Genomic DNA, 22,610 nt, shown 5'->3' with positions numbered 1-22,610 from the left:
ATTGATCTTCACTGGTAACTAATAAATTGACTAGGACCAGCCTAGCTGTGCCAAGAGCCTGTTGCTGGTCGTCACATTTGTATTTGTATCTATCTACCTTCCATTCGTTTGGCGCACAGCATTCCTCTCTTCATATCATTTACAACTTCTAAAGGTAGTTTTATCATATCTTGTAAATAAATAGTCACCCCACGAATGTAATTTGTGTGATTTGCGGTGAAAAAGTAAGGTAACATTTGTCTAGTTAACAAATGCAGTTCAAAATGATTACTCCTATCAGCTATAACTGAACCTAACAAAATTTCAACCATTTCACAACAGTTGTTGAAATATTTAAATATTTCGTTTTTAGTGCTCTTGACGCGTAAAAAAATTTAAAAAAACTCATCAAAAAATCTGTAATTATTCTTTTATATCGATTATATTTTTCAATTAGGCTTGTATGATCTTTAACAACTGTATTCTCTCTCATTTCTTTGAGACAAGTATTTAGCAAAAGCATCAATATTGATTGTCAAAATAAAAAAGATTGATTTTTATATTTTGCTTTTGAAGACCTACGTAAAATTTTAATTTTTGGTATTAAATAATTTTTTGCAACAAAAAGTATTCTTTTAATTTTTATTTATTTTATTTTATTTATTTATTTTTTTTTTGGTTTATTTTAAATTACCTAGTTTTAAAGATATTAAATTTTAAGAAACAACGGGATATTGTAACTAGGACAAACATTAAAAAGGTTTGGATGAGTTTTCTCAATTCATTTACTTATTAGGGGAAGCCGTTATAGCTTTGGAAATTGAAACAAATGTTTATAATCAGTCTTCATTTAATGAACTTACGTAATGCAGTAACAGTTTTCCGTAATATTAATTACACTATTGGATATAAGGCCAGTTTTCAACAATAGCATGAATATCCACTTTGCCCTACACCCCGGGTAAAGTGGATTGGGTACTAGGGCAAAGCGAACGACAACATTATTTGTCATGCAACTAAACATTAAAAGTAAAATAACTATCAAAAACAAAAGGAACATATACAAAAAACATTTTTTTGCTACAATGCTAATTATTGTAGTTATTACAAACAAAGAAATTGAACTTAAAAATGAAATAAAACTCGAAAATTTAAGGAACATATTAAAAAAGATTTTTCTACAATACAATTATTGCAGTAATTATTATAATAACAATGAAATTAAACTAAAAAAGTCAACATCCAAAATTTAGGAGCATATTGAAAAAAACATTTTTCTGCTACAATACTAATCATTGGAGTTATCACAAATAAAATCATTACCATTTTCGAATGTTGAACATTCTTTATGACACCACTGAGTACAAATATGACAGTGTATGTAGTTTTCCTTTGACTGATCTTCTTCTTCAATGAACCTTTCACCACAGAAAATGCACCTTACATCATCAAATTTCTTTACTTCCTTCCTCTTATCGTTCTCTTATGCAGTCCTATGTTTAGTAGCAGAGGTTTTTGATTTAGTCTTTTTGGTAGTGGATTTTTTAACAGTCTTTTAAGATGCTTTAGTTGAAACATCATCTAGTTACTTCATGACAATCTTTTTTGATTTTTCAAATTTTTGTTTCTGATTGTTCTTTACTGGAGTACTTGTCAGGAGTGTAGATCTCTGTAGCTTTCGTTTACGTATTGTTATTGGTTTAACAGGCTGAGGAATAGGTCATAAAATTGAAAGACTGTAATAGTTCTTAGAACATCCAGGTTTGGGGGAAGCGGCGGGAACATCATTACCTTGGACTTATTCTGTTGTTTCAGATCTCATGGGAGTATAAGGACAGTGTTCAATGGTAGCATTGTCTTGAGATCTTAAAATTGAAGCCACACACGTTGCGGCAACAGGCAATCGTTGCTACGACAACGTGGCAGCCGGCCTACTAACTATTTGGGAGTTATAAGCAAAATTCTCTTTGCCGGGGTATCCACTTTAGTCGAGTTTCCCCTACCTAAGGGAGCGAGGTATAAACAATTTATGGACCAACAAGTCTCCTGGCAACATCCAGAATCGCAATCTGCAAACTTTTCTGAGTTCAAAACAATTTACAGAATGCGATCCTCATATTTTTCATGCTCAACTCCATACAGCGCCCGCTCTATCAACTGAGTATTAAATTTTACATTCTAATTTGTTGATAAAAACTCTTTAATCCGGGAAAGCAGCCAATTTGTTTTCTTATTGAAGTGTTTTAAACTGAAGACTTCCTTTTCTTTGGACTTTTCTCTGAGAATTTGTTTCGTGAAGTTTACAACATATTTACTCTATTTCATTTAAGGTCCCTCCAAATACTTCCTCGTTAATATTTAAGCTATATTTATTGCATATCTTATTTTCCAGCAAATTGACCCCCTCGAGGCATAGTGAATTCGTTTGAGTCCAAGTAGTCTTTTACTATTTTTCTTTTTTTACTTTTTTTCATCCACAGTATCACAGAAATTTCAACTGAATCCGCCTGCTCTCAGTTAAGTATTTGTAAGTTCTATATCTCATACGGCAACGATTCTCAACCGGTGGTACAGCGGATCGGCAGAAAAATTTGACAGATCCTTAGAGATTTTTCCTTGTTCACGTTTAAAAAAAAACTTTGCTTAAAAAAATAGAAACACCATAATAATGGTATATATGTCCTTATATGATATCTTTTACGTGCATTTCGTAAATAATTTTCGTAATTGTGTGGGATTTTTCAGTGGTGTTTATTACTTATGTATGCTTTTGAAACAGTTCCTTAACACACACACACACAAAAAAAAAAAAAGGTTTTAGCTATATACTTATTTGTTATTATTATTTCTTTGTAAACAAAAACGTAAAAAACCTCAGCCGTACGCAGAAGTTTTTCACGGTCCTTGAGTCAAAAGTTTATTTTCTTGTTGAGAAAAATAGTCATAGATTAAAATGGAATAAACGATTCCTTGCGGAAGTAGCTAAATTTTACTGCTCAAATCAGAGCTCTCCTAAAGTAAAAAAGGAATTGTAATTTTTCCTTTCTTTTTCTCTCTTTTTTTTTAAACATTAAAAACATTATTTATTTATTTATTTATTTATTTATTTATTTTTTAAAAAAATGAGCATTCCGGCCCCACTTTACCCCAGGTCACGACCTACCAATAACGTCATAGATTTCAGTTCAAAAAACAATTTATTTTGAACATGTCCTTTCAGTAAACTACTACTTACTACTAGTTACTAAAAGTAGTACTTTTGACTGAAGGAAACACCCCCATTAGCAGGTTCGTCTAGGACAGCGTTTCTTAAATTGTGTTTCGCGGAACCCCAGGGTTCCTCGGAGTTCTCTCTGGGGTTCCACGAGACTTGCATGTTTTTTTTTCACAACTTTCAAATTTGTTATTTAAAAATAGAACGCTAATGCTTTTTCAAAATTAAAAATAAATTTACTTTTACTTTCATACTAATTTGGTCGTTGTTACCCATCAGGGTTAGTCACTATAGGAATAATTTTATTTGTTGCCTAAAATAATACCAATTTTAGACTATCGAAAACAGCCTGAAATTGTGCCTTCAAGACTTCAACTTCACAATTTTTCCAAGATCAACCCTAAAACACTCCCTTGTCACCTAATGTCTCCAAAGGTAGGCTAAAATTGTGTTTTAAAAAATTCTATGACGAAAAATTTCGGGGAAAAACTTCTTATCCCTAATATTACCAAAGATATTTTAAAAGTGATTTCAATATTGAAGAAGTTTTGGACGTGCACACCAAAAATTACGATTTTTGTCCTCAATTTCATATATTCTGCTCTTGCTACCAGCTACTCTCCCTGTACCTCTGACAGCATTTAAAAGGACAATTTCAACATTTAACGAGACCAATTTAAGAATAAGGAACAATTTAAGGAGTAGTACTGGTGAAGGGCATCTAAATATTCTAACTCTGTCTAACGAAAAAAAATGTTGAAAAATTTACAAAAGGGCGATTCTCGAAAAAATGTCCCGTACGTAACGCTAAGTTTTATATTTTATTCAAGTAACTATTAATTAAATATGGGAGTAACTGTTATGAATTGATAGTATATTAAATCATGTGTTATTCCCCAACAGCACTATTTTTTGAAGGCTTTGGTTAGCTGGAAAAAAAAAAAAAAAGACATTTTTATTTTTAAAGTTTAGAAACGTTTTCTGTGTAAAATTAAGTGAATTATTAATACTATTCCTTGCAGTAAAAAAACATGAGTATTTATTTTCCTAATTAAAAATGTTTTTAATCAAAGCCTCATTCATAAATTCTGAGGTTATTTGTCATTTATATTTTTAAAAAATACAAATAGGAGTGTATGTATTGGTATTTTACAATAACAAATAATAACTAGGAGTTATCAATAATTAACATGATCGTTACTGAAATACATTTAATTAGCTATTTAATGACAAATACAAATAGTTAATGTGATAGTTAGTTTGAGGTTTGAACCTGGGCCCCTTCCGAAACGCCACTGCAAACTGGTGACGAAAAAGGGGGGTTCCACGAAAAAGTGGGCATTAAAAAAAGTTCCACCAATAAAAGAAATTAAGAAACGCTGATGTAGGACTAACGGTTAGCGAAAATAGAGGTTCTGTAGATTAAGCGGGGGGAGTTGGGAACTTTCTTCTTTTGCTCAATTTCATTTAATTCACGTCAACAGTAATTTATTTTAAAAGTGAGTTGTTATTATCTAGGTCGTTTTTCTATTCATCCAACGTCACTATTTTTTCTATGTACGACGATGGAAAATTTACGTTTATGATAATAATAATTAATACTGAGGACCTCCGTTGAATTTAAAATTTATTACAATTTGAGCTTTCTTTCCAGCTCGAGGAAAATAAACTTAATCGCAGAAAATCGAGGTTTGCGAGAAAAAAAAATTTAATACTACTTTTTATCATTAACGTTTTTACTTTTTTCCTAACATTAGAGTTCTAATGTCTCAATTACACACAAAAATTAATAAATAAACAAATAAATAATTGTTTAAATTCGTTAATTTATTAAATAAATTTAAACAAAAGGGATATCTATGGGACCAATAGCGTTCTCTGAAAGGTTATTGCAACAAATACGATTTTGTGGCAGAGCATAGATTTATAATATCAGTTTTTTAACCTCCTATATTTTTATTTTTTACATTCTCGTTCGCTCGTGGCGTTTGAGATTTTCGAATTGGTATTTTAACTTTCAGTCTCCTGCATTTTAAACTTACGCAGAAAAGCGCATTTTTAAGCGAACGACCAGTAGTAGAAAGTTATGAACACGCAAACGAAGGTTCTTTGATCACCTTGACTTTCAATGTTTACCTAATAGATGAGAACTTTTTTTTTTCATCCTCTTTTCCTCCTGTTGCGTTCACTTCGTCACGTCGGCGTCCGTTAATGTGGACCGAATTTCGTCAATGGTTTGCAAGGGTTCTAATTTTCTTACAAAGAAAAGAAAACTGTTCATGGAAGAAGATTGTATTCTGTTTTTAATGAAAGAAAATGAGTCAACTGAAAGTGCATTTTCTTCTTAATTTTTGCGAAGTAATTTCAAACATAATTTTGACATTTCAAGTAATTACCAGATGCCTTATAGCTTTCCGAAGTGATTGTCTAGGAAATTTTTTTTCTTTTTTTCAAAAAAAAAAAAAAAAAAAAAAAAAAAATGAAAGAAAGACAGAAATAAGGAAAAGAAAAAAAGGGAAGAGAACAAGGAAACAAAAAAAGGAGCATCTAAAATTTAAAACATTGAAACCAATTAAATTTAAAAGAACTAATATTAAAACGACATTTTCTTTTCTTAATAGGGTTTAAATGTTATTTTGTCTTCTTTTCTCCGCAGGGGTGCCCATCCCCCCCAAGCTCAATGGCGCAAATTCCCCCCCAAAAATTTTCTCGCTTTACAATCGGGTTAAATATAAGTTTTTAGAGTGTTTAATTTCCAGTCAAATTCAAGGGGGGGGGGGGGGTAACGCTAACAAATAGCATTTGAACTGAAATATTGTTGGATTGTTGACCTGCCTTGTCTTCCTAAATTTTACAACGTGCACCTTGAGTAAGTTTTGAGTACCTCTGAATTTTGCTACACCTTATTTGTTTTTCAAACATATGAACAATTACAGGAAGAGTGGATTTAACTTCTGGCTTGGGATGGAGTCATTACTAGATGTATACAATATGAATCTATACAATATGAATCTTTTTTTATTGTCACTTAGATAGGGGGTCCGGGGATTTCTCCTCCGGAAAATTTTTGAAATTGTAGTTTTAATACCACAGTTTTAGACGATCTCTGGTGATGTTTGGGGGATAAAAGGTTTGGTGGCCCCTTCCCGGTAATTTTTCAATATTGAAACTTTAAAAGCTCAATTGTAGATAGTTTAACGTTGTGTGAAAGAGGGATTTCCTTTGTTTTTAAAATCGTAGTTCTAAAAACACAGTTTTAGACTATCTGTGGTAATGTTAGGGAAAGAAGAGATCCTATGGCTTTCCCCAGGAAAATTTTCAAAATTAAAGAAGTCTTAAAAACGCTAAATGGTTGGGGGGGAACAGTTTTCTGAAATTGAAGCTCTAAAATCGCAATTGTAGCCGACCTTTGTGACGTCAAGAAAACGAGTTTTCGGAAACTCTCCCGGAATTTTCTCGAAATTGAAGCCCTGAAAACCAAATTTAACACGATTTTTTAATAATGTTGACGAGAGTAGGGGAGGAAGGAGAGGGGCGCTCCACTTAAATTTTCGAACTTGTAGCTTTAAAAACGCAGTTTTGATAGATCGGGATAATGTTAGTGGAAGGTGAATTTCGGTGCCATTCCCCCGGCGATTTCTAGGCTTGTCTTTGATCGTGTAAGGGAAAGAGGGGGGAATCATGGGCTCTCTTCTATAAATGTTTCAAAATTGCAGTTCGACAAACGCAGTTTTAGATGACACTTGATGATAAAGAGGGTGTTATTCTGGCACTGCAGTGGGGGGGGGGGGGCGCTCTCCTGGAAGTTTTCTAAAATTGAAGTTGCATATCTAAAAAAGATGGGTCAGACACAGCGTGACAGATATGTTTCGGAAATCCTTAAAACTGGATTCAGCTATTCAGCACACATCGAAAATCAGAACTCGAGAATTGTAATGAATCAAATATCCTTCTATACATATCAGATATTGAAGAAATTAAATATGATTTACGAAACATAATTTAAACACATTAAGAACAAACTGTTCTACCTCCATCAGCGAAAACCAACATCACTGAAAGTTTTAATAAAAATCATCTAATGATAAATTGAAACAATCAATTTAAAAATGGTAGAGAAGATGGGAGTAAAGTGAAATGAAAAAATGCTTCACAATCTTAAGCTCGTTAATGAAGAAAATACATTAATTGTCAATTGGAGAGATAAAAAATATGTTATTCGCATACTTCAAAACTCGTTCTTAACGGTTGTCGAGGTGCAAATGAATCATTGGAAGACTAGAGCATACTGGTCAGAAATATTACAAACAATAAAATATTTTTGACCTCTCTACCTCTCATCATTTTTACATACACAATCATCATGCAGAATTGTGCTACTTTCAGAAAATTTATGAAAAATTAAAAAGAAATCAAATCGTCTGATCCAGTTTTGAAACGGAGACCAATTCCATGCCGTCTGTGATTTTCCCTTCATTGAAAAAGAGACACGGTCATTAAATTTTGGAAAGAGTACCAGGGCCGTCGCTAGGTCAAAAAACTGGGGAAGGGGGGGGGGGGTACGCTTTTGACGGCTCGTTAATTGTTTCAAACGCATGTTCCAATATGCAGAGACAGAGAAGATTTGGCTTCTGGTTTAGCAGGGATAGTCATATTACTAGACCTTAGTACTAGCAATATAAATTTAATCGTAAGGATAATATTCAATCAGAATTAGGGGGTGCCGGAGGGCTACCGTCTTGCATTATTTCGAAATTGAAGACATAAACACGCAGTTTTAGACTATGTTTTAAGTTTGGGAGGAAGGGGGAGAGGAGCTCCAGGACAGCCTCTCCCGATAATTTTTCCAAATTTAAGTTCTCAACACAATCGTACGTTATACTTAATTATGTTTAGAAGAGGGAGTCCGGGGCTCACCCCCGGAAATTTTCAAGATTGTTATTTGAAAAATATTTTTACACTACCTATGGTGATGTTGAGAGAGGAAGAGACTCGGGGTCATCGTTCTATAATTTTTCAAAATGCAAACTTCAAGCACGCATTTCCAATTGTGAATTACTTGTGATTATGACACGTAAAGGAGGGTCTGGGGGCTCTCCCCCGGGAAAAATCTGAAAATTGTAGTTTGAAAAATGCAGTTTTAGATGATCTATAGTGATATTAAGGGGAAGAAAGATGCGCCCTCCCCGAAATTTTGAAATTTTGAAGCCTTAAAAACGCGATTGTAGACCTTTTTTTTGTTAAAATTTAGTGCACCGCTAGTTTCTGGAAATTAAAGCTCCGAAAATGTAATTTAAGCCAACCTTCGATGAAAGAGGGAAGGGGGAGTTTTGAAGAGTCTCGAGACCAGAAGTGTTTCGTAATAAAAGCACTAAAAGCGAGATTTAAGACTTTTTTCGATGATATTGGCGAGAGAGAGAGAGAGAGAGAGGGGGGGGGGGGCATTCTCTCGAAAAAAATTTCTATCTGTTGAAATCGCAGTTTTAGAAAATTTTTGGTAATGTTAATGGGTGGAGAGATTCGGAGTCCTCCCCTGGCAAATTTTCAAAATTGAAATTCAATTAACTCAATCGTAGACGATTTTAAATACTGTTGCAGGAGTAGAAGGTTTTGGAGATCTTCCCCGAAAAATCTTCTGAATTGAAGCCTTAACAATGAAGGTTTTGAGGATTTTCGGTAATATTTGGAGAACAACAGCTTTTTCGAGACACCTCAGGGAGTTTTTTTTTTTTTTTTAAATTAAAGTTCAAAAGACGAAATTTATTCGATCTTGAATGGTGATGAATGATTAATTAAGAGGGCGTTTCTCGGAGGTTACGTTGGGAGCACTCTCACGGCTTTTCGAAATTGCAGTCCTAAATACTTAGGTGTAGACCATTTTTAATGACGTTAGGTTAAGAAATGGGGTTTGAGAACGTTTTCCCGGGATTTTTTCAAAACCTAAGTTTTAAAAACTCACCTCCAGGCCAGCCTTGGGGACGTAAAAGGAAGGGTTTGGAGTTCACTCTCCTTTTCCCCACTCTTCCTTTCAGTTTGGCTACGTCCCTCCTATCTTCATTGTAAATTTCAATAATTGATAAACATACAGTGGTAATATAAGTGGATGTGGTAATTTTCTGCGATACCTTAGATCATTATTCCACTTCATTTAATTTTGAATATGTTACCTGCATCTCTTGATCAAAATTTGATTTACTTACGATTTTTACATTCAAACATTTAGAACTTTTGGTGTGAGTATTCATTATAATACAGTCGGACCTCCATATATCGAAGTAGCAAATTTCCGGAAAAAAATTCGGTATATAGATATTTCGATATATAGAAGCGATTTTGCGATTTTATTTTATCCTAAAAATCTCCTAAAACATTAAAATTAAAGCTAATTTTTATGTATGAAACCTAATTTCTTATTTATATGAGCATCGGATTGATGAAAAAAATAACAGAAATTACATATTTTTGCGCCTTCATACATCTTCATTCTTCGACAAGTCAACTTGATCCGCAACATTAGGGGATTTTTGTTTTGACAAATAGAGAAAAGTAAAAATTTAATCTACTTAACTTGAATGATTTTTACTGCAGCTAAAATGACTAGGAACGATAATCAACAGACAAAAGGGATAACTTGAAACTGATTTTACAATGTTACTGGTTACAACTAAGATATTTGAAATAAACTTGAGGGAATTTAAGAACTCTAAAACGAAGCAACGACCTATCTACACACCCCTGAACATCAGATTCCTTATGAGTTTCGAAGCAACCTTTAGTGAATATAATTTTCTCCCCTAACCTTTATTTTTCATGAGACAAACAGTTTAAAGAGGAAAAAAAATCTACGAATGCCTCGAAAAAAATTCGATAAATGGAGATTTTTCCGATATATAGAAACAATTTTTCTATGTATAATGAACATAGAAATTTGCTGGGATTTCGATATATAGAAAATTTTGATATATTGAAGTTTGATATATGGAGGTTCGACTGTACTTTGAATCTCTCTTTGCATTTAACTGTTTTTTTCCCTCTATCTCTCTATTTCAAATTTATTTCGGCGACCAATACATTTTTCTCCTCTTAGCATTGATTTTCAGGACAACATTTTTCATCAAAAAAAAAAAAAAAAAGTATATACCTATGGGAATGTTTCGGCGCCCCCTATCCTATGGGCTGTCCTATTTATTCATATATTTTTATTTTTTTAACTACAAAACCATGAAGCATGGTTTTGTATAACCAGGGCCGCCGAGAGACAAGGCGTGCAACATGTTAGTTTGGTCGCCTGTCCTCCCTCCCATCATTCAAATTTTACTCTATGCCTAATACTTTAATTCGAGCCGAGCCCATAGTTTCCGACTTGGCAGACCTACGCACTCTGCGGCCTAGTGAAGAGGGTACTGTACTGAATACTTTTTTTTTGTTAATAAAAATGTTTAAAGTGTACGTTTCTGCTGCTCTTACTTGATACTCTTGATAAAAGAGAATCATAGATGTTCCTAAATTGTATTTTAAGATTACAATTTGACAGAAAAAATACTTTTTGTCACTATTATTTCACTTGTTCATGTATAATTACTATTTTATTTTTTTAAAACAACGAAGAGTTTTCCTTTTTCGTCGTTAGTTGCGTCGTTAAAATGAAATTAATTGGCGGCCGCACTTCTGAAAAACGGGGATTGGGGCTTGCTACGGCGACGGCCCTGAAGAGTACGCGGAAAAAATATTATTTATGCATCTATTTCTTGTTGAAGGAGTTTAAATATTTTTTCTTTCCAAAATTCAAGAATTTCATGTTAAAAAAAAACCTTCTGGGGAAAAAAATCCCCCCCAAAAATGTTGATGGCGCAACTTGCGCCATAATCCCCCCTTGTGGGCACCCCTGTTTCTCCGTAAAGAATTTCAAAAAGAAAGATGTTAAACATCTTGACAATTACAGGAATCATCAACACCGTTTGAAAGAAGGAGCTAGACTTGGGAATTAATATGAATTCAATAGCAAAACGTTTCGAAAATATGTGTATCAAAAGTACGTAAAATAAAGGAAGATTTAAAAAATAAGAATATAACTATATTTTTCTTTTGTTATGATTCCTCTGCTTTAATTACAATATAAAATTTGTTTTAATGAGTAATTTTAAAATCAATTTAAAAAAATACTTGCCCATATACGTAAGAAACAATTGAAAAATATTTTAATTATTTTTTATCGAGTCTAATTTACTAATTGATCTAACTAAACTGTTAACCATCAAGAACTAACTGATAGCAAGCTGTTACGTTAGATGGTATTTCCTACATTAGCGAATTATGGAAGATTATCTACTGTAAGTTTTTCACTTCTTTTCCGTTTTGTTTACATTTGATACATTTGGTTCAATGAAACTTGTTCAATGATAGGTTTTTTGAAACTGTGCCCCATAATTAAAAAATAAAATAGGAGAAAGTAAACGGAAAAAAAAGTAAAATAGTGATATTTCTAATGTGTATATATATATATATATATATATTAAAGAGCTCCAAAGGAAACCTTATAAAGCAGTAACAATAGCAGCTAGTAATTTAAAAATAACTTTGGGAAAAAAAGTATTTTCAGTTCAAAATATAAAAACTTAAGTGTAATTCAAAGAAAATTTCACGCTACTGAATACTAGAGTTCATCAGCTTTAAATACATAACATTGTAACTAGAGATCATGCCAGAAGCTTCAAAAATTTCTTTACTTTTTTTTTCTTTGAGATGGGGAGAGACTTTTAAGAGCTGAAGGATTTTCAATCCCCAAGTCAAGGAGGAATAAGTAACGTATGCAAATTGCTTTTTTTTTAGTTACTGGAATTGATCAGTCTGATTCATTCTCTGAATTCTATTTTAATTTTGTTTAACGTTTGTAATTCCTTTGAAGTCAAGCAAGTGCGTCTTGCATTAACCAACAAAAATGAAATAGTTAAGCTGCAAATTAGAACAGCTTGAATTAGCATAATTATTGAACATTATCGAATCAATCAAATGTGATATCCGGAAGAACAATAGCAGACGATATTTTTCAAGCGAAGAAAACCGCAGACAGCTTCGGAAGGCACAGCATAAATTACTTTAATATTTTTTTCTTTCTTTTTTTTTCATAATTTCTGGCTGGTGCAAGTTCGAACGTCCGAGAAATCTGTCATTTACCTTTCCAACTCTAGGTCATAATTTGAAGAAAAAAAAATACCATTTAGTAAGTACAAAAAGGGTCGAGTTTTCTGGTTTCTTCACAGTATATCGAATCTCTGACAGGTTGGTACAGTACGCGGAACGTGATTGGTAGAAATAGGAGAGCTAGGAGAAAGAATTTTTTTTAGCAGGTGGGGGAACTACATGACGGTTACATTCAGTATTTCTTTCGCTGTGGTAGCCAGAGTAAGCAGAGGATAAATTGGTGAGTTTCAAAAATGTTTTTTTTAAATATATTTTTCAGACATTAATTGCTCATTATTTTGATAAAAACTATTTATTTTGATATAATGTGTAAAAAATATTAATGTTTAAAACTCATTAAAATTAAAGTAAAAAATATCTAAAAATAAGTTTTGATGTTTTACATTTCGATAGCAGCATGGGTAAAAGATTCCTTGCTGTTGAATGAAATATTTTTCTTTATTTACTCCTTGAACAGTATATATAGTAACAAAATAAAATGTATAGTTATGTTAATGAATATTATTTCTTACCAGAACTACTAGTACTATCTCTTGTCACAAAACAGTGGAGAGGTTCACGTATCATTTGTACTGGTTATCCTTAAATTTTTTAACTTTCTCACTAGAAACGTTTGCTTCTCACCGCCTGAAATGAAGTTTGAAGTTTTTATTGGAGAAGAGTTTTATAAAGTGTCAAAAAGGAAAAAATAATAATAATTTTGATGCGCCATTTTTTTCTTGCGATTTGGTTTTTCGAGTTGAAAGCAGTTTTATTAATTTTAACAAAATTGCATTCAATTTTTAAAAAAAGTAAACATTACAGTTGTACATTTTGATGCTATCGAAAAAAATCTTCTGAAATAGTAGTTAAAAGAAATTAGAAATAAAAATGTTTTAGTGGTGCATTATACATACACATTATTGAAAAAAGGTGAAGTTTTTGGAAATGAAATGTTATTCAGTTTTGTTTTTTCTTTTTAATATATAAAGTATAGTGCTGGGATGGAAAACCCGTGACCTTCTTGAGTTCTTTTAATGTCAATGTAAATAACTGATAAATCATTTAGCATGTCCATAAATAGGTTCAATTACAGAAACATGTTCAATAAGTATAATTGAGGATCTAGAACATTATGCTACTAAATTTTAGTGGTCTGAGGTAATATTTACAACAGTTCTTTTAGCATGTCTACACGAGAATAATAAAATAAACACACAGCTTTAAGGTTCTGTTTGTACGACCCTTTGCCAAAAGAAAAAAAAAACGTAGTGGCATTTCAAAGTAAAAGTTCCTTCTCTCCTCATCCTGGTATAATGGAAAGTAGGGCTACGGAGTCTTAGTGCAAATAACCAACTCCGACTCTGGAGGTTTTATAGCCTCTAACTCCAACTCCGACTCATTTACCCCAAAATTAGTCCGGTGCTGAAGTCCGATTGATCAGTCGGAAAATGATGCTGACTCCATAGCACTGACAGAGTAGTAGACTCTTAGTTACCGACTCCGATTCTTAGAGTTTCAATTTCTTCGACTTCCGACTTTAACTCCTTTACCCTAAAACCAGTCTGACTCCAACTCCGCAGAAATCTGATGAAAAAAATGTTGAGAGATCGCACATTAAGGACAAAAACAATACCACTGCGTCACAAAATTTTGGAATAGTTTCCATGAAAAAGCCGTAAATAAAATAAATAAGTTATTACTCGCACATTTATATTTATTAAATACAAGTCCTCACCAATTCGTTATAGACTATAAATTAGATTTTTTTCTGTCTTTATTAAAAGTTTTTAGTAAAATCTTCGCAAAACTTTGCAATCGGTGCATTTTCGGGAACTATTTTTGCGAAAAAAAATCAAAAGCAGCGTTTTTATTAGTTAGCACTTTGCTGTTTAACGCTGATTAAGCTAAAGTGCGGATTTAATACTATAAATTTCAGTCAAACATGAGTCAGATCACATAGTTTCTAATATTATTCAGCATCTAAAACAGGTGCCACATGTCAAAATGATCAATTGATAAATGAGGCAGATTCGATGGAAATCATGGTGTAATATTTGATACATGGAATTAGGTTCATTAAAAATGTGCCAATTCGAAGCCAAAAAGTGAAAAGTTGTGGGTTTCTTGCATAAACTAAGTTTTAACTAAGTCACATGTCGTATCTCAAGTGCCATTAACTGAAAAGAAAAAAAAAAAATAAAGAGAAGTGATTAAAAATAGCAGTACAGTCGACTCCCGCTACAACGCGATTCAACTTACGTGAAATGGCTATAACGCGAATTTTTCACGAGTAACGAATTTTAGAGCTGACACGATTAATTGTCCACAACACAAATTTTTTCGGAAGGAAGTATTGACTTCATTATTTACAACTAAATATTGATTTCGTGAATGTTATTGCATCCCTTTAGCATCACTAACAGCAAAAGTTCCCGCATCAAACTAGTCTACGGATAGCGTTGTTAATGCATGAAATAACCGCCCAGCATCTTTCATTTGTTTTTGTTTCTTTCTAAACATTAAAGTTGATGAAATATAATGGCACCATCGTGCGCTGTTTCATCTAAAATATAAAGATGAGGGAAAAAAGAAAGTTTCTGACTGTAAAAAAAATAAATAAATAAATAAAAATAAGATTCTCGATATGCTTGAACATCTACAAAACGTCGATGGTAGCAACGCAATGAGTATGAGTGAATCTTCTATGCGACATACAGTGAAAAGTCGAAACAAAAGGATATCCGTAAAAGTTCAGAACTTAGTTTCAATATTGAAGCGTGCAGAGTCTAAGCAAAGTAAATATTATGAAAATGGAAGCTGCTCTTATATTGTGGTTTAAAGAGATCGGGAGGAGGGGCACTTGCCATAAATGGAAACGTTATAAAAGACAACGCGAAGCAACCGTATTTTAAACTATACTAGATAAGAATAATAATCTGATCATGGAGCATAAACCATCATCATCTTCTTTTTTTAACTCATTAATATTATTACTGTATCTACTATACAGTACTATTATAGTGCAGCGTTTTATTATTACTACATACTGTGCGTACAGGGTTGTTTTATTTTATGTCTTTCCCTCCCATCGATTATTCATTTTGTGCATCTCAAAGTATTTTATGTTGAACAAAACAGCTTTTTTTTTAAATACAGTAACAGTTCAATTCTTGGTGTAAGAAACCGTAATGTATAGTTGATGAATGCATTATAGCAGTTTTGGGCGGCGTTTACAAATGTTTAAAAGGATTTAGTATGTTTCTAAAAAAACTACATACATTTTTCCACAACGCAAAGTTTCGACTTACGCGAGGAGTCTTGGAACGCATCCCTCGCGTAAGTCGGGATTCGACTGCATTATATATTTCCGATTGAATGTTTTGATTTGGGCCCGGTGAGCCCGAGTCTGACTCTGCTAAGTTCACTTTCAATCCGCTGAGGTTTGACATCTTCCACTTGTTAAGGTGGATTTGAGGAAATTGGATTTACGTTGTTGTAACTAATACAGGGGTGGCCACAGACCCCTATTTTAGAGGGGTGTCATGCTGAAGAATGCCCCCCTCCCCATGAACGAACCTAATGTTTTGGGAACGAAAAATTTCTGAAACTGCTTTGGTGTCAATAAATGTCACAAATCGGCCAGAAATAGAACATAAACGTTACAAATTAATTTCATAAGCAAGGAAAATAAATTTTAAATATCTACTTTCAAAAATATTTGAAGGAAGTTGATAAAATTAAAGTAAATTGAAAACACTACTGAAATCACTTACATTTTATTCAAAAAGTGTATGAACACAATTTGGACTGATACTATAGTCGACGGTTTAGGGGGTGGGGTGTCATGATCTTCCCCTTGTATCCTTCCCTGAACGAGTATTGGCAGTGTCCCAATCTAAGGATATCACCCCTTTCATCCCAAGCATAAAAAAGAGCTGAACAAGAAAATATTTTGATTACAGCTGTCTTCGTTCTTGAGATTTATGTGAGTCATCTTGACTTTCTTCAGGAAACCCCCATAAGGTTGCATTTTTTGAAACCACAGAGTTCTTTCCATGACAATGCATTTCCGTCTCAGAGTTTTAATACTAATAGCTCAATGAATGTCACTTCTGTAACCCAAACACAAATGAGCTCTCTCAAGTTCAAGCATTTACTTACGAGAGTGCCGTTATAACCGCACGCTTAGCTCAAACGCGACCGTTGTGATTTGAGCACAAACAAGAAGTTCCGTCTGGAACTAAACGAGCCTACTTTCCCGTATACCCATACTACTTTCTAGTACCTGATCAATATTCTCAAAAAACGAACAAATAAAATAGCAGCACCTTTTAAACAATGCAGCTAATGCTCTTTTTTCCATTAAAAAAATATTTTTAATAGCTTTCGAAACGAAAGAATAATATTTAAAATTAATAAATTCTTTAAAATAAATACATCATATCAAAAAAAAATCGTTTTTCTCCCCTGCTGCCAAAAATAATTTTTTTAATCAATTAATGCACTTACCGAAATAAATAAAAACAATAAAATGTCAATTTAAAGAAATAATTTTTATTGTCAAAAAAAAAAATCGTCTGCGCATATCTTTATGTAGAAACATAAATGAATTCGAGTTTATCCGCCGAAAACTGAATACCTAAATTAAAACTTTAGCGTTAAAATAAAAACAAGTCATATCAACAATAATTATTTCACAGTTAAAACCATAGCTGCGGAGTCGGAGTCGGAGTCAATCTCATTTTGGGATAAAGGAGTCGAAGACTCCTTTATCCACGGAGATTTGTCCTCCGTGTATTATTTTTTGCAAAAGCTACGAAGTCAGAGTCGAAGTCGGGGAGTCGGAGTCCGATTAATTGTCGGGCACAGGAGTCGGATTCGGAGTCAGGTGCCCCCTAAATTCTCGAAGTCGGAGTCTGGAGTTTGGCGTCAAGAGCTATTTCCAACAAAATTTGTTTGAAAAAAATCCGCCTTCAAGTACGGAATCTACATTGACTTTCAGTTTCCCCGTAGGCGCTAATGTTAAGGGATTTGAACTGCTCAAAATTGAACAGAAAATTGTTCAAATCAAAAATATATTTTATATACAAGTTTTTCATCAAAAGCTTTTTCCTTCAAAGTTTGAAGCAAATTCGCCTCACAGTTCGGAATTGCCTTCAATTTCCCCGTAGGCGCTAATGTTAAGTTTTTTAAACTGCTCAAAATTGAACAAAAAATAGTTCAAATCAAAAAGTGAAATATGGGAATGAGGTGTCCTCGCCGAGATCTTTCGAACAAAAAAAAGTTTGTTCGAATCGGACTATTCATTCAAAAGTTATTAGGGGGGACGGGCAGAATGACAGACATTTTCCCCCATCTCAATACCCTACTTTTCAGTTTTTAATTTTTTGATATTTATTTAATTATTTTATTTAATTTTGACTTTTTTTTGTTTTTCGCGATATTTTTAAGCCTTCTTTCATGCTTTTTTCTTCTTTTTCTGACTTTTACTGGGAAAGTAGGCTAAAAACTGAAAAGGAGACTTTTTAATTTTTAGTTGAGTTCCCGTTCTTGCTATTCTCGCAAGAATCGTTTTGACTTGCATTTTTAAAAACTGCAGGAGGTGCATTTTTAAAAACCGCGGATTTCTTCCCATAACGCTGTTTTTTCATCACTGAGCTCCAACACTAATAGCTCAATGAATTTCATTTGAGCAACCTGCCAAGAATTCCTCCTTTCGATGCAACGCTCCCCAATCTTTCATCATTTTCAGAACTGTCAGTCACAAAGTTTCCTCCCTCGTCAGCGAAGAACAACAATGACACCTTTTGTGTCCCCTTTTACCGCCTTCCTCCCTACGACATCTCAAATCGCCGTTGCATCACCTTTTCTCTGAAACCGCAATGGCAGCTGGAAGGCTACCATGCATTTCCTAGTTTGCAACGGGAAGGGAAGGCGACACAGACGTGGTTATTTATTTGTTTTCTGGCGCCCTGGTGATACACTTATTTCTTCCAAGTGCAGATAAGGTAATGAACTCTTTGGATTCCTTTTAATATCTCAGTTGTTATCGAAAAATCACTAAAAAAATAAAATGTGCATTGATTGAAGATTTATATTTTAATAATGGAAAAATCACCAAAATATCAGGTGTGTGATTTTTAATGCATCATATCTTCCATTAGAATTAATTACAAGTAAGTAAAAATAATATAGTTGAACGAAAAGTTTCAATCATTTACTTTTTCGTCATACTTGGTGATTTTTTTTTTTTTTTGGTCAGAAAACAATTAAAAGAAAAAAAAAAGCATTGATTGGAGTTTTATTTTTACTATAGGAGAATCACCAAAAAATAAATTGTGTGATTTTTAATTCATAATGTTTCTCAACAAATAAATTGAGAAACATTATGAATTAAAAATCAATATAATTATAATATTAATATATATATATATATATATATATATATATATATATATATATATATATATATATATATATATATATATATATATATATATATATATATATATATATATATGCATAGAAAATTGAACAAGAAGTTTTATTCATTATTCTTGTAATGTCGCTTCTTCGTGTTCTTTTTTCAGAACATTCCTAAACAAACAAAAGAAGAAAAAAAAAGAAGAAGCTTAGATTGAAGCTATGTTTTTATTATAGGAAACTCACTGGGGGGGGGGGGGGAATGCAATTTTAATGCATAATATTTTACAACTGATAAATTGCCTGTAGATAAAAAAAATTATATAATTAAACTAAAAGTCTTATTCCTTTACTTTTTTTAAATGTATTTATCGTTTATTGGGATTTTTTTCCCCTCAGAATATCCTAAAAGAAAAGATGGTAGGTTTCAGCTTTTTTTTTCAGGAAACTCACGAAAAGTTGTGTGATTTTTAACGCATAATACATATCTTCAAATAGATAAATTGCAATTAGTGAAAATGTAATACATTTAAACAAAAAGTTTTATTCGTTTACTTTTTGTGTGTCGTTTCTCGTGTTTTTTTTTTTTTTTTTTTTTTGTTAGAATATCCCTTAAAGAAAAATACGTAGTTAGAAGCTTTATTCTTACTATAGGAAACGCACAAAAAAATTGCGTAATTTTTAATGTTATAACAGATAAATTGGAAGCAAATGAAAAATTATAATATTTTTAAAAAAATTTATTTATTTACTAATTTTTTGGCATTTTGTTTTCATCTTCGCATTTGCATTGTTTCTGGGGATTATTTTTCAAAACTAATATAATTTTTAAAAAAGTTTTTCATATACTTTTATAGTAGAATATAATTATCTTATCTTGTGTTGTTTCTTGTGTGTGTGTGTTTTTTTTTTTTTTTTTTTGTTTAAACATCACTAAAAAAATGCGCCGATTGAAATTTCATTTTCATCATAGAAAAATCACAAAAAGTAAATAAACAAAAATACTTAATTTTTAGCTCATTAAATTGTCCAACAGATAGGTATAAAAAGACTAATTTCATCAAATGAAAATTTTATGTTTATTTTATCATGCCGTTCTACTTTTTTTTTTCTCTGTCACTAAAAAATGGAGGTTGAAACTTGATTTTTATTGTAGGAAAATCACAATTAATAAACAAATAAACTGTATGTTTTTTTTTTATTCAAAAGAATTTCAATATTTTGATATTGTAAATAAAACTAAAAAGAGCAATGGCTAAACCACTGCGGGGTGAAACTGATTAAACAAGATAAAATGAAAAAACAGAGTTATTAATTTGAAAGACCAAAGAAGGGGACAAAACAATTTGTAGACTTTTTTTTTTGCAAACAAATGCTAAGCGAACGGGTGCAAAACAAATAGCTTGAAAGATGCTGAAGACCAAAGCGAAACTTTTTTGAGTCTACCGTTATTTTTTTCGAAGATATTCATGAAGGTACTAAAAATAAGAAGTGGAGAAAGATTAACTATTTCCTTCAAAAGTTTTACCTCATAATTTATATTTATTTATTTCATTTTATATTTAATTCTTCACAATAATGGTAAAGCTCAAAAACTTGATCTACATTGAGGATTATTCCGAAGAGAACATATAATTTCAATGAAAAACACAAAAGCGCAGTTTATTGTTTGCAGGGGTGCCCACACGGGGGGATTATGGCGCAATTTGCACCATCAAAAATTTTTTTTGGGGGGGGGGGATTTTAAAATTTCTTTTAACTTTATTTGTTTAAACTTATTTATTGATTTATTTTTAATTTAAATTATTTATTTTATTTTATTTTAAATTTAAATTACCTATTTTATTTTATTTTTTTATATTATATATATTTTTTTTCATTATATTTTATTTTTTTTATTTAGTTTGAGTGTGTGTATGTGTGTATGTCATTTGCGTAGCACAGAACTTTTCAAATAAAATAATAATAATTAAAAAAATAAAAAATATTTAAAAAAAAAATTAAATAAAAAATGAATTTAAAATAAATTAAATAAAAAAATATTTTTTTAAATAATTTAAATAAAAAATGTTTTTAAAAAAGTAATAAAATAAAAGGAAAAATAAAAAAGGGAAAGAGGTTTGAGAAAAATTTGGGAGGGGGGATTTGCTCCATTGAACTTGGGGGGGGGGCACCCCTAATTGTTTGATCATCATTCAACACGCGTAGTTATTTGAAATTGATCGTTTATACAGCAGCAGATATTTCCCGACCAAGACGCAATATCTACCACACCTTATGTAACTCCTTGCAAGCATGAATGAAAGACGCGTAGGTTTCATTCATAAATGCCGGTACCGGCATCTGAATTCTTGTTTGTCTACACATGTAGGGCGTTATTAAGCCTGCCGATTAATAACGGCTACAGACCTGCAATTATCATTTCTAGAGTATTTATTGCTGGTCATTTCTGTCTTCAAGCGAAGCCGCGTCTCGTTAAGTGGTATCGTCTCTCAAGGTGTCACAATTAGAAAATTGCCGTCTTGTTAGGTGAATGATCTTGATATTTTATTCAGAAGATTTGTACAGAGGCGATTCAGGTGTGCGTTGTTTGAGGCTAATAGTTTGGTCATTTTTTATTGGTATGAGTTATTCTTGTTGTTCTAGGGCGGTCCACTTCACCAGAGCATGATAACTGAATTGTGCTTCAAAACAAAGAAAGAATTAAAATAATAATAATAATTTTATAGAAGAGAGGAAGAACTTTTTCCTGGCGCATACAAATAATGGGACGCGCGCTCTTTTAACCCTGGCAAAATATTGAAAAGGATTAAAAAAAAAAAATACGTTCACATGGCTGGATGCGGAATAGGCTTTGATATACAATTAGTCCAGTTGCATACTTAAGGAAAAAGACCTTCCGTGTGAAATTTCGTGAGGAAATTGTGAGACCAATTCTAATACATTCCTTATGGCCTATATAACTATGCCTCACCGGGTGTTTTGTTTGAACTTGTGTCAGATGGCCTGTGTGTCGTCATGAATCCAAGATGGCGCCTGCACTAGATATTGATGAAAATTTTCGGTTTTAACTGATTTTTGAGGCATATTATGCCATTTTTTCAACTTATCTTGTATATTTAATATTTTAATACCATTATATTTCAAATTTGAAAACTAATTGCCAATTTAAAATAAGTTATTCTTTTTTTTTAGATGCAGATTTTTAGTAACCAGTAACAGTTAAAAATATTTTGGAAAGCTTGTACGATAAAATCAAATTTATTATTCCAAAAAAACCTGTAAAATAATTTGCATACACGCGTTTTGGGGTTATAAGAAGCCTTTTTTCTTTTCAATACAGAAAATAAATACAACTTCCGTTACTTAATGTTAGATATAATGATAATTTTGTTTATGTACTCTAGTAATGAATGATTGATTTCATTATCTAAACTCTAATTTTAATTCAAAATGTAGATTTAAAGGTAAACAAACAGTTCTTACTTAAAGATCTTCATCTGAAGCTTTATCAATATCGCTTTGATGGCTATGATTTTCACCTAAGTCCTCATCATCTTCACACACAAAGTTCATTGCATGAAATATTTTGAGATTTGCATTTACATGAAACTATGCATTTTCCCTTTACGTAGCTGCATTGAACTAGTTTTAAAATTGACTCAGGAGCACAAAAAAATTGTACACATAACTGGAACATAGAAGTTGTCTTTCTCTTCCCATCCGAAGTCTGACGGTGATGCTAAATTCGGGTGCTGCTGGTCAGCAAGACGCCGTTCCAATACCTGATAATGCGCTCTTAAAATGTAAG

General features: G+C 32.2%; 1 protein-coding gene across 3 annotated transcripts in view; it reads left to right on the top strand.

Moving 5' to 3' along the window:
* The window catches only part of LOC129222760 (zwei Ig domain protein zig-4-like), a 65,771-nt gene that overhangs the window by 18,651 nt on the left and 24,510 nt on the right, over positions 1 to 22,610 (top strand). Inside the window, exon 1 of one of the 3 annotated variants that reach the window (XM_054857290.1) lies at positions 12,485 to 12,614. The exons of 1 other annotated variant lie outside the window; for it this stretch is intronic. The gene's annotated coding sequence lies outside the window, so the exon portion shown is untranslated. Of the gene's footprint in view, positions 1 to 12,484; positions 12,615 to 18,309; positions 18,385 to 22,610 lie in introns of those variants that run through there. One more of the 3 variants, XM_054857289.1, reaches the window with a different exon arrangement.

Source organism: Uloborus diversus, chromosome 5 (assembly GCF_026930045.1).
Source record: "Uloborus diversus isolate 005 chromosome 5, Udiv.v.3.1, whole genome shotgun sequence".
NCBI classification, from domain to species: domain Eukaryota; kingdom Metazoa; phylum Arthropoda; class Arachnida; order Araneae; family Uloboridae; genus Uloborus; species Uloborus diversus.
Note: the sequence above shows the minus strand (reverse complement) of the source record. Positions and strands in the feature narration are given on the sequence as shown.